The sequence below is a fragment of the Solea solea genome, chromosome 4 (assembly GCF_958295425.1).
Source record: "Solea solea chromosome 4, fSolSol10.1, whole genome shotgun sequence".
Taxonomy (NCBI): Eukaryota; Metazoa; Chordata; class Actinopteri; order Pleuronectiformes; family Soleidae; genus Solea; species Solea solea.
In genome coordinates, this window is record NC_081137.1 from 23,733,666 (window position 1) to 23,747,421 (window position 13,756).

A 13,756-nucleotide genomic window follows, 5' to 3' on the forward strand; every position below is an offset into this window, starting at 1 on the left:
TGTGTTTGTCCTGATGAGTGAGAAACATGAATAAACTCTCATTTCAAACACAAGCATGTGCTGGTGCAGACACACAACACACGACACACGACACACGACACACAACACACAACACACAACACACGACACACAACACACAACACACAACACACAACACACGACACACAACACACTTTCTGCTCTTCAGTTGCTGCAGAAGAGAGAAAGAAAAAGACACTGAGGCTGAAACTGCTCCTGATCTGAGTCAACAGAAACATCCTCGGATCAAATCGAACAAAAAAAAACCCATTAAACTAGGACTGAACGCAGTCATGACAGGGCCCTCGCACCAGTTCCTGACCCTCACACCAGTTCCTGACCCTCGCACCAGTCCCTGAGCCTCGCACCAGTCCCTGACCCTCACACCAGTCCCTGACCCTCGCACCAGTCCCTGACCCTCGCACCAGTCCCCAGTCCCTGACCCTCACACCAGTCCCTGACCCTCGCACCAGTCCCTGACCCTCGCACCAGTCCCTGACCCTCGCACCAGTTCCTGACCCTCGCACCAGTCCCTGACCCTCACACCAGTCCCTGACCCTTGCACCAGTCCCCAGTCCCTGACCCTCGCACCAGTCCCCAGTGCCTGACCCTCGCACCAGTCCCCAGTCCCTGACCCTTGCACCAGTCCCCAGTCCCTGACCCTCGCACCAGTCCCTGACCCTCGCACCAGTCCCTGACCTCCATTCAAAATGGATCTATAGATTCCAACAGTAAGACAACGCAACCTAATGTCACGTCAAAAAACAGCTTCTAAACGGACTCGTCCACCAAACTGCTACATATCTCCCAATCCCTTCATCTGTCAAAGATAACAAAGTGTCCATGGTAGCTTTTATCTAAAGATGAAAATAATAATAATAATAATCAGAATGGCTACAAAGTGACAATATTTACTTCCACTGTTCATAAATGACATGGTAACAACCAGCCAACCTAACCCTGAACTATAACTAACTTAACTCTGGCCCCTGCAGAGGCTAATATGTTACATAACATGCACCAGATCAAGTTTCATCATATTGTTTTCACAAAAAACTAAACTTTACACGACATTATCTGCATGTCTTTAGTCTGTTGACTAACATGAAGCGACGATCTAAAATGACCCAAAAGAATCACAGACACTTCTGTGATTCTTTTGGGTCATTTTAGATCTTCAGTGTACATTCATTCATTCATTCATTCATTCATTCATTCAACAAGCACCAGCCTCTGAATCACAGACCCTGGCAGAAATGTGTGTGATACAGGAATGAGCTCCATCTCTCTTCAGGATGAGGTGAAGATTACGGGTTTGAGACGATTCCTTTTTTGATATTCGATACAACAAAAGCATCAAAGTTCATGTTTTGAAGTTTGAAGTCAACAGTTGCAGGAATAAAAGCACAGTCCTGAGGTGACTTCAGTCAAATATAGAGACTCTCGGTATTTCCTCAACAGTCCAAACTTAACCCTTTACCGGGCAAAGAACCGGACATCCAAACAGTTCTGAAGCTGTTCCAAATGGTCATGTGACTCTGTCTTCTCCTATTAGTTAGTGTTTATTAGTATTAGTGTTTTTCTTCTTTATTCTCATATATACTCTTTTCAGGGGGAAGGAACCATATATGATACTTTCTACATGAAAATAACAAATTTTCTCCAATATGTAAAGTGTTAATAAAACACCTGTAGAACATATTTGATGTGTTGATGAACAGAGAGTCAGTGGCTCTCGTCTCTCGTCTGCAGCTTTCATTCTCTCGTCTTTGTAAAGAAAACCACCTGCACTGAGATGAGGTCATGTGAACTGCTCATTCCACTGCCTGCACATTTGCTGGTGTAACCGTCTCCACGGCAACAGGCGTCACGGTGGCCCCCCCCCAGCAAAGACGCTGGAAGTGGGGGGCCCCCCGTTTTTAAACCTATTTATACCACAACTAATTATCAGCATATATATATATATATATATATATATACACACACAATTAATGTGAGCAACAGTGAACGAGTGTGTGAATGTTGGAATATTAAACTGTAACAAATGAGTTCTTAAGAAAACTTGATTTCTTTACTTTGAACGGTTTTATTTTCAGTCATAATAAAATGATTTAAATGAGTTTTTGTTTACAATGTGGGATATACGACTATAACACGTGTCATGTTGTCGGTAGATGTGTCTCCTGAGGGTTATTTATTTATGATTTTTATCTGAAACACTAACTGTATTATGCACATTTTGTTCTATGGCATCTTTACGATGCACCTGGCAAATTCTCCATATTACAACTAAGACGAAGCATTTACGACAAATAAAAAAGTAAATAAAAAGTAAATAAAACCGAAAACTGATAAAAACTCCAACACTCTTCTAACCTCGGTTTATTTAAATGAGTAAAAAGGGAAAGACTTGTGGTTCTATTGTGCATGTAAACCCCAGCACTCACTCCACCAGCACCACGCCGCCTCACTAATGTCTTTTGACGCGCAGTTTTACCATAATTCGCCGATTAATGCAAGGCAGATGCGCGTAATGCTTCTGTGCGTGGAGCTGGCCGAGCTCAGAGGGAGCGGGAGTGCTCAGGCTATGAGATAATGCCAGAGAGAGGCCAGCATGAGACTAACACTGCTGCTGCTGTGTGTGTGTGTCTGTGTGTGTCTGTGTGCACACACAGACACACACAGACACACACACACAAAACCCTAAACCCACCAGCGGATGTTTTACATCCCCTTTCCGCTCAATTACCGCCTCTCAAGGTCACAGATATCTGTCCAAGATAACTCTGTGTGTTTTCTTGGCTAAAAAAAAAAACTGCAGCTAAAATTCTTTTTGTGTGTTTTTTTTAACTTGTTGTTTTGCATCTTTGAGTTTCAGCTCACATGTGAGTCACAGGGGAGCGTTTGTTTCCTCCCATATAAAACAGGGGCCCATAATAAGCACCTCTTCCGCATAATGACTGGGCTCTGAACCTTTAATGCCGCTCATAAACGTCGCCGCGGTGTTTCCTGGCTGCACTTTCAGGCCCTCATTGTTTTCTTGGCTCTTTGCTTCTCATTTTGTTTTTATTAGATCCACAAACTGAGTTCCTCTCTCCCTGAGCTATTTGTGGTGTTTGTTTGCTAATGATCACTTAATGGATTTAATGGCGCTTGTTTATCTTGGTGAATATTAAGTGAAAGTGTGTTTGTGTGGACTGTGTTTTCAAATTGACTCTCACTCTCATGAGTGTGTGAGTGTGTGTGTGTGTGTGTGTGTGTGTGTGCATTCCACCCAGCAACTCGTCCGGTCTCTCCGGATCTCGGCGCAGCGCGTCGCTCTAATCCTGCCTTCCTGTTTTGCTGCAGGAGAAGTGAGGCAGAGAGGAAGAACAGATTAGATAATTAGTCTGATAACGCAGAGATTTACCTGGAAAACAGAGAGAAGGACGGACGTCCAGTCACTCGCTGACATTTGGATATTTTCTTTTTTAATAAAAATCAACCCTGTTTGAAAAGTGGGGGGCACCAGGGACGGCACAAGCCTTTATGAGGCCCTCAAGCGGGCGTGTATTTGCACCGCCCCCCCCCGACACCACCTCTGAGCAGCCTGTGTTTGACTGTTATTGATTTTCTCTGTGATTTTACTTTAGAGGGCAGTAAAGCACCGTTCTCTCCCTGAAACCACTGCAGTGTTTGTCAGCAAACAGGAAAACATGTAACAGCATCGAGGTTTTCTCTCTTTTCTTCTTCCTGACATTCCTGAGAGTCCTCACCACAAATTATTCTCCACTTTATCCACCATCTGGTCACATGGTCACGTGTCAGTGTCAAAACTATCAGCAACGCCGCATCATGGATACACACGCTGAAACCCTGATGACTTTATTTCATGATAACAGGCTTCAAATCAGGTTTAAATCAGCTCAGATTATGTCACATACTTTCACGTTTAATCCTTTAACTCCTTTTTGCTTATTTTAACCATAAAAAAGGTCCAGAAAATGTGCTGCAAATTATTTACAATTTGCGTGTTAAATTTGAAACATAAAGTATGACGTATAAAACATATTTTTGGACATTATTACCCACTCTCTCCTCTCTGGTGACAAAGACACAGATTCTCCGGCTTCCTGAAACAGTGTGAGTGAAATTACCGTAATAACCACACGGTAAAGCTTTGACATGTGACTTTGCAGCTTTTCAGAAACCGGAATTATTTTCCAGTAGCACAAACATGTCGTGTAATTACAGCGATGTGAAGCACAAATGTGTGTTTGTCTGTTTAAATATACTTAAGCCTAAAATCTGTCTCCTCGTTGGTCCAGAAAATTGTACCAGTCTGAATTTCTGTCTCATTTTCTCTTCTGTTATTTCTGGGTTTGATCCAGAGACAGTTACTGTGGCACAGAACACCGAGGCCAGCGAGAGTCCAACAAACATGCAGTCGTAGCTTTATCTGCGTGTATTTAGTCTTTTAAATGAGACGATTGTGCAGAAGAGAAGCCTCACAGCTCCGTCACTTCCACACTAGGACCTCGTTTATCTTTGTAAATCCTGCCGTGAAACCCAGAGAACATGTTTGTCCTGTCACAGTTAGAGCTCTTCATGTTTCAGACTAAACTGACATTGTAAAGGAAATCGAAGAAATCCAAGTTCCTCAACACTGGCCTTGATTTGGCTGACGAGCGGAGCCGAGCGTGATCACTCAACATTCCTGGAGTGGTTTCTGGATTTCCTGCACGCTGAAATATCTGCACACCACAAACTGCTGCTGACCCACTGTGATCTCCACGGAGACGGAGCCTCGTGTGGTGGGATGTGGTCGCATTAGTCGATACATTAAAACGTACAGTGCGTCGGGTTTAGAGAGAAATCACTCGAGATGCAACAGTATGAAGACAAATGACGGCTACAGTATCATCCCTGCATAAACCTGCTTAAAACGATGTCTTTATGGCTTTATTATGAACACATTATTAATAACTTTAATGTTCACCTCTGACGGATGAAACACGCTCACGCTGCAGGGTTCTGCCTCTGATGCTCTGACAGTAATGGAGTGTCTAATGGGAAACTGTCTGCAGCTTCAAGAGAGCGGAGACTGCGTGGAGACAGTGTGGAGACACAGTGTGGAGACACAGTGTGGAGACACAGTGCGGAGACACAGTGCACACACACACACACACACATTATATATACATACAAACACACCCACTCAGTGACGCCTGGGCAATTACCAGCCACCACACATGACTGCTGCTCACACATGGCCGTGTGTGGATGGACGTGTGATGTGGTCGCTGAAGCACTAACAGACATGAAGTCGAGATCTTTAAACCGCAGAGAGACGGCGTCGCGGTGGTTCAGAGACACGTGTGGACAAACCTGGAGCTTTTAGCCTCTTTGCATCTGTGCAACTCTGAAACACTGAAAAACTGTTCTTTATATCTTAACCGTTAAAGGAGCAGAAAGTCGTTTTCATTCGTTTGTAAACTCCAGTTAAAGTGAAATTAAAGAGACCCAATTAAATGTATGTGAACAGTTAAAAGCAAGAGTTTTATGTCATGTCACATATTTGTGGGCGAAATAAAAAATTATTAAAGAAACTTGACATATTGTATTTTAACTTTTTAACTCAGTGCTGTTGAGTCACAAATCTTCACTTTAGTTTGTATATTACAATACTTGTATGTGGGATTATGTTCTTATAGAAGACAATAACACAATAACGTTTTGTATTCTTATTTAACACCGAGCGTATCGCAGATCACATTTCACATCCCCGTAATTACGTGAAAGTTTGTGCTATCGGGAAAAATCCCAGCGAAGTCGACATGTGGTTATTACGGTAATTTAACTCACGCTGTTACAGGAAGTCGGCCAATCAGCGTCTTTGTCAGAGAGGAGAGAGTTGGAGAAACACCTGTACATACGTTTCCAAAAACAGGACAAAGATTCAAATGTTACTTTTCATACTGTTCATATTTCAAATTTAACATGCAAAATCTGGTGTTCATGTGTGTTAATAATGTTAATACACTATTTTAACATGCAGTGAATTGTAAATAACTGGCAGATATGGAAAGTTATTCTGGAAAAATGGGCAAAAACAGGACATTTTCTGGTCCTTTTATGGCCAACGTGTGGTTATTACGGTAATTTCACTCACTCTTACAGGAAGCAGACGAATCAGCGGTTTCGTCACCAGAGACAAGGGTTCAGTCAATTTTTTGGCCCTGTTTTTGGACATTAAGACAAAAACTGCAAACAAATATTATTTTAAATATGTTTTATACTGTTTATATTTCAAATTTAACATGCAAAACCTAGTGTTTTGTGTACATACACACACACACACACAGTGTTTATCTTCATTTTGAAGTGTTAATACACGACTTTAACATGCAGTAAAATGTAAATAACTGGCAGATATTGAAAGTCTTAGTTACAGGACATTTATGAAGCAATCATGAGGATTATTAAACTTGATCTGCAGTTCACGCTCCACCAGATTAAGATTGAATATGTGACATTTCAAAGTTAAAACAGATTTTGTTGAGTAGTGAACTTTTAAACCCGTAGAAACAGGTATTTCTATTCAAGGTAACTGACCATCGCTTCATTTTGGTTTTAGTACTTTCTTTTTTAATTTTGTCTGAGCATTTGTTTAAGATATAAAAACATGTAGCAGAGTTTAGTTTGTTTTTGGACATGTGTCTCGCGTGTTATCTGAAACATTGTCTCACAGAGACAGAGACAGAGTGAGAGGTAATAAGTCATGTGGACGGGGAGGGATGAGTCCGACCCCCTGCCTGGACGACATCTGCCGTTATTTCTCCTTCTCACCTCTGAGAATCGTCCTCACTGCCGCTCTCTGTCTCTGACTCCTCGACCGCATCATTCTACGTTTACGGTCGTTCGCTGAAACCACACGAACATTCTTTTAAGGTCATCCAGCGTTACAGAGTTGTTTTAAGCCAAAGAGGTGGTGGAAGCGTCTCCAAAACCACAGAAGCTGATCCCATCATCTGATTTACGCCGGAGCCCCAGGCAGCGCTGACCGACTTTGGGGTTAAAGGGTTTTCACATAACAATAAATGACATTATAATTTATTTACATTTGATTAAGTTTGAACTTTATTTGACAGTGAGAGTAGAAAATTCACACAGGAAATAAAAAAATAAGAGCGACAGAAACTCTGTGTGCTGAGCACAAGCAGACGCTCCCTCACATACTTTCAGAGTCATGGTTAAAACATGCTTTTGCAGCAGTCGCACGGATCCAGCTGGCTCTCTCTGTGTGTGTGTGTGTGTGTGTTGTACTCAGACACACAGTGTGTTTACACGACTAAAACTGGACCTTTTTTTTTTTAAAAAAAAAAAAGACGTTTTTCCAACTCTCTCCTCTCTGGTGACAAAGATGCTGATTGGTTTGCTTCCTGTAACAGCGTGAGTCCAATTACTGTAATAACCACACGTTGGCCATAAAAGGACCAGAAAATGTCCTGTTTTTGCCGTTTATTCCAGAATAACTTTCAATATCTGGCAGTTATTTACAATTTACTGCATGTTAAAATAGTGTATAAACATTTAACACTGTAGTTGTACAGGAACACCAGATTCTGCGTGTTAAATTTGAAATAAGAACAGTATGAAACCTATTTAAAGTAACATTTGTTAGAGTTTTTGTCTCAGTTTCTATTGTTTTGGCCTGTTTTTGGACATTAAGTACAGCCGTGTTTTCCCAACTCTCTCGTTTCTGGTGACAAATACGCTGATTCTCCGACTTCCTGTAACAGCACGCGTCAAATTACCGTAATAACCACATGTTAGATTTGATGTGCAACCAGTGAAATGCCACAATATTTTGTTTTATCACCAGAAATTACTGAGCATTTCTTTAAGATATATAAAAAACATGTTGCAGTCCATGTCAATTGTTTGTTTTTGGACTTTTTGTCTCCCGTGTTATCTGAAACAAAGTCCTTTTCTGGTGACACACTTGGACCTTTACTCAAAAATCACTTTCAGACACACTTACTGTAACAACTGGAGCAGGAAGTGGAGGACACTCAAACACAAAGGTGGAGGAAAGAGTTAAAGAAAACAAGAGTCTGACCAGGGAAACCTGCTGGAACTGTTACTGCAGGTGTGCTGAACTGAACACAGGTGATTCGCCATGAGGGCGGGGCTTGTCATCAAACCAGTGGGTGTGGAAACCTGACAGGAAGTATCTGCAACGAGAGATGAGTGTTAGACTTCAAAATAAAACAGGAAATGGCACAGATGTCACCCTGAAGGCATAAAGTCGTCGTCTTCATCTTTAAAAGCAAAATAAATGGACTTATTTGTTTAAAGGCTCAAAATAAAACATTCAGACAGGCAGAACTTTTCACTTAGGTTATGAAATCTGTTTTGTTTTTGTTATTTTTCCAGGTGGATGTGATTATTCACATAGTTTGTTTCTCTCTCAGAGACAAACACGAGTTCCTGACAACAAACATTAGCACAAATATTTCAGGACGTTGTGAAATGATCTCATTCTGACAAATATTGCAATTTCAATGTGATACGCTCTATATTTTTAAATTAATCTTCAGTTCAGAGTTTTTATTATGTGACGACATGAGCTACTCAGAGCTTAAAGATGTTTAACGTCTCCAACGTGTGTGGATTCCACATATAAATTGCATTTTAATTTAATTTTTAATTTTAAGAATTCCAGGTCCGTACTGACTGTGTTTGTGATCTGAAGTCAGAACAGATGCAGAGAGACCGGAGGTCACGTACGCGCTGCAGGGCGAGCGTCACCTCTGTCAGCAGCAGCAGCACAGAGACGCGTTTGAAGCTCAACGTGCAGAATTGATGTAAAAGAGCTTTTAATTATGAGTTAACGTTGGCTGCACTGAGCGCAGATGAGTGAAAACATGCTCTGGCAGAGGCTGAGTTTAATTGTCCTCCTGCTGTCCATGGAGCGTCTGCTCATAACGAGACACCAGGGACAGTTTGGACGGCAGAGACTCCGAGAGTTCCCCGAAAAACCTCTCCACTAATCTCAGCTCACAGAGAATATCCCGTCATTAAAGATGCTTTTTACATTTAGCAGGCTGATCTCACCGAGCCGCTGACCTTTACTAACACTAAGTGTCTTTGGGGGGATCGTTTAATTGAACCCTGGTTTTGTGACCTGAAACCACTTAGTGTGCAGCTATAAATTGTAGAAATCTGATGCTGAAACATTGTTTGGTTCTCAGGATCATACGTGTGTGACGGTCTTTACGAGTCATTACTAACATTTAATGTTTCATTTGCTTCATGGTTGTTTTCCTGTAAACCACAGAGTTGTTTATTTGATGTGGTTACGATTAAATCCACACAGACTCACCGCTCATCATGCATATTTATGTTCTTACAGCAAGAAGGTCAGAGGTTCAAATCCTGGTTCGACTGAGGGCCTTTCTGTGTGGACTTACATGTTCTCCCCGTGTGTGTGTGTACTCAAATATACATTTCTATGTACTATATACACATTTTAATTTATTTCCATGTACTATATACACATTTTAATTTATTTCCATGTACTATATACACATTTTAATTTATTTCTATGTACTATATACACATTTTAATTTATTTCTATGTACTATATACACATTTTAATTTATTTCTATGTACTATATACACATTTAATACTCCTTCAAAAAAACATGCAGAGGTTAAATGGACGCTCTAAATGAAGGTGTGAAAAAGTGAATGGTTGCTCGTGTCTGTGATGGACTGGTGATTGGGATTGGATAAAGTGGTAGACAATGAATGAATTAACTTTTTGAAGGGGTTTAACTCACCCTAAAGCCATTCTTCGCTCTTGGACGTCACAGTTTCCCGTCAAGAGGAATAAATATCATCATTTCAGTTGCATTGTTCAGTACACAGCAGGATTTTCTGATGTTTAATCTTCTGGTTGTTGATAGTTTAGCAGCTTTGATTTGCAAAGTGTGAAATACTGATCTGAAGTTCTGGATCTGGGGACGTCACTCGTATGAACTCATAGCCACTGCTAGTGTCACACCGGGACAAGGACTTGGACCCAACTGCACCACTCGGGAGACAAAGTGAAAAACAAACAAACATTTTCAAAGTGAAACAAAAAACACGGCTAAAGCTAACAAACAAAATCACACTAGAAACAACAAGGGTTTGACAAAAGTGCAAAAACCTGACGAGACCGTAGCACGTGGTCCGCTGGTCCTCTGGTCCTCTGGTCCACTGGTCCACTGGTCCACTGGTCCTGTGGTCTGCTGGTTCGCTGGTCCACTAGAGAAGATAAAACTGGCAACAGACACAGACCATAATACACACACGGTAATGGGGAACAGGTGGAAACAATCAGGGCGGGGCAGACAATCAGATTGGCGGGAAAACACAAGGGGAAGCAGCAAGTTACCTGAAATTTCAAAATAAAACAGGAAACTAAACACCACCAGCTTTCATGGTCATGACAGTGAAGGCAATTAAATTATTTACCACTTTATCCTGCACGAGGGCGAGAGGCGGAGTCACAAACCCGTTAAATCTCCACTAAAATGACGGAGAAGCATCAACAACAGCCGCGACTTATTCTAAAGACCGTGATTTACACGACTTTAATAAAATCTTCACCATTTCAACTTTACATTGACAGGAAAGTTGTGTTTTTACTTTGCTTTCATTTAGTCAAACACACACACACACACAGAGCACATGTGTTCACCAGTCTCACACACTTTCATTCTCTCCTCCACAATTGTTCACTGTCTCTCTCTCTCACACACACGCAGACACACACACGCAGACACACACACACACACACACACACACAGCCTCTCGGTTGCCTGACTTCCTGTCTCCCCGCTGCCTGAAAGCTGAGCCAAATCAATTAGTCTGCAGAAATTACAGAGCAATAAATAACAAGGGCCAGTCGTCAGCAGCAGCAGCAGCAGCAGCAGCAGTGGAGACGGGCGGAGGGAAAGCGGGGGCCCCTCCTGTCTGCATGTGGAGCTCAGGATGCTGGGGCCTCAGAAAACCTCTAACAATATCACAATAAGAGCGTTTTATGTGCCTGACTGCATGTTGACAGGACGACTAAATCTACTGTGAACAGACTCACAATTTCTTTTCATTTGTGGAAAGATTTGATGAAATGATGTCTCATTAAAAAAATAAATTCCTGTCTGTGTGCAGTGAAGGCAATAAAGTTTCCTTCAGTATATTATTTAATGTGTTCATGTTTACCATGAGCTCCGTGTGTCTGTGTGCAGTGAAACTCAGCGGGGAACCACGGAGGGTGGGGTGGGTGGGTGTGGGTGTGGGTGTGGGTGTGGGTGTGGGTCTCCCCTCTGTGGGTGCTGTGTCGTCCGTGACCTTGGATTCTGCTCGGTTGTTACCTGATCTGCTCTGTCGCAGACTTTTCCAGTCAAATCATTTCTCAGTGTCACACACACACACACACACACATAAATAACATCCCTAACTAACCCTAACCTTACACTGCTGAGGTTCAACAGCGAGTACATTTCTTTAGGGTATGCATTTCATTTTCCTTGTGCCTTTAACCCTGTGTGCTTGTCCTTATATGGACAACATATATGTGTTGTTCTTTTTGTCTTCTGTGTTGTTGAGTAAAACTTATAATTCATTTGATATTAGAGTAGAGATACTTGTGCAGAAGTCACAACATAGACCAGTTTTTTAGTTAAAAACGAGCTAAGAGAACTTTTGCAACGTATTTCCAAATATCACAAATTCAATCTGATTTTTATAAATGTCAGTACTTTTTACAGACTTTTCCAGTCAAAGGAAATATAAGACATTCTTACAGCCTCTGTATATATGTTTTAATATAGTAATGGAGAAAAGCAGTTCTTAGTTTTGTTTTGAGATAAATAAAGAAAATAACAAAAAAACAAGCTTCTAAACCTCATTCACAACCTTTGTGAAGGAGAAACCGTCCAGGACAGAAATAGAAAATGGGCTCTTCGGTGTTAATAGTGTTCTCTCTCTCTCTCTCTGCAGGCTGCCGTTATGGATCCGTGTGTGTGCGTGTGTGTGTGTGTGTGTGTGTGTGTTATGGCTGCCGCTCTGTGTGATAAGCTCAGCTCGTGTTGTCGCAGTGTTTAACTCAACATCCTGTGTCCACACTCTCTTCCTGGCCTTATCACACTCACTGTGTACAGACAAAATCACAAATACTTCCGGACGTCAATAGATAAAGACCAACAAACACTCGTACACACTCGTGTGTGTGTGTGTGTGTGTGTGTGTGTGTGTGTGGTCCAGGGTTCAGTGTGTTGTAGCAAAGCAGTTCAACTTTAAACAGTGATAAACACAGGATTTGTCCTTTTGTCTCGTCCTGCTTTCTGCTTGGTTTGGTTTTTCATAATATATATGTATACACAGCGCTTTTCCACCACATAGTACCGCCTCATCTCGCCTCGACACGGCTCGACTCTTCACAGCTTGGGTTGCTTTTCCATTAATGGGCGGAGTTATTGCAGCACGGCTGCATGAAACTGCCGTGACACAAACACACAAACCAGTGACTTGTAAAACAGTTGTTTTTGCTGTAACTGAATCATTAGACTCAGTGGATTAAAAAAAGATTTGTCCACAGAATCACAGAAGAACTTCCTGCATGACTGAAGCAAAGACTCCTGTCGCTAAATACAACAGACTCCTCTGTTAAATATTCATATTTTAGACATTTCCTTTGCTAAATGTTGGAGATTAGCACAAGTTTTCAGGACTTTAAAGTCGTTTTGAACTGATCTACAGTTTCAGCACCACGTTAGCTTTGATTCTTGTGTCGGACGTCGTGCTCATGACTCTTCCTGTGACGACAGTCACTGACCAATCAGTGGGCGACAGTCTGACGACGTCACTTGTCTCAGCTCGCTTGGAACTTCGCCAGAGCAGATACTCCAAAAAGTACCAGGTACTATCACTAATGGAAAAGCAAAATAACCGCGTCGAGTCGAGTCGCGCTGGGACCATGTAGTGGAAAAGTGTGTGTAAAATGTTAACATGTAAGAAAAGGGTAATTAAATACTATTTTAAAAAGTAACTTCAACTTCTACACAAGTCATTTTCTGCTAAGATACTTGTACTTTTACTCAAATATCACTTTAAGGTACTTACTTATACAAGACTGAGCCTTCCACAGCTGGAGTTACATTTACACAATTCATACAATGACTGTACAGTTTTGTTAAAGTTCATTCCGTTTACTCAGCAGGAAGTAAAAACATAGTGAAAGTTAGACAAACGGAACTGTGGGAGTTTTCCTGGCAGCAGCAGCACTCACATTTCATTTGACTAAATAGGAGATGGATTAGTCACTCCAAAACACCGGCCGGATGCTCGCTGACTAATCAGGAGTGAGGAGGGAAGGAGGAAACAGGTCAGCAGATTTACGACGAACCACATCACAGTCACACTGTGGACACCAAAATCATCCCTGTGGTTTAACACGTGGTCAGTGGTCGTAAGAGGAAGAAAAACAGCTAAACTGGAGCTGCACAGAGAAGAGACTCAGTTTTAAAGAGACACTGGACTGAATGTTTATCTTCCTTCAACACCTAAAAATCTGTATAATAACAAATATCACAGCAACCTGTCCTCATCATTCACCTGTCCTCATCGTTCACCTGTCCTCATCACTCACCTGTCCTAATCATTCATTCACCTGTCTTCATCATTCACCTGTCCTCATCATTCATTC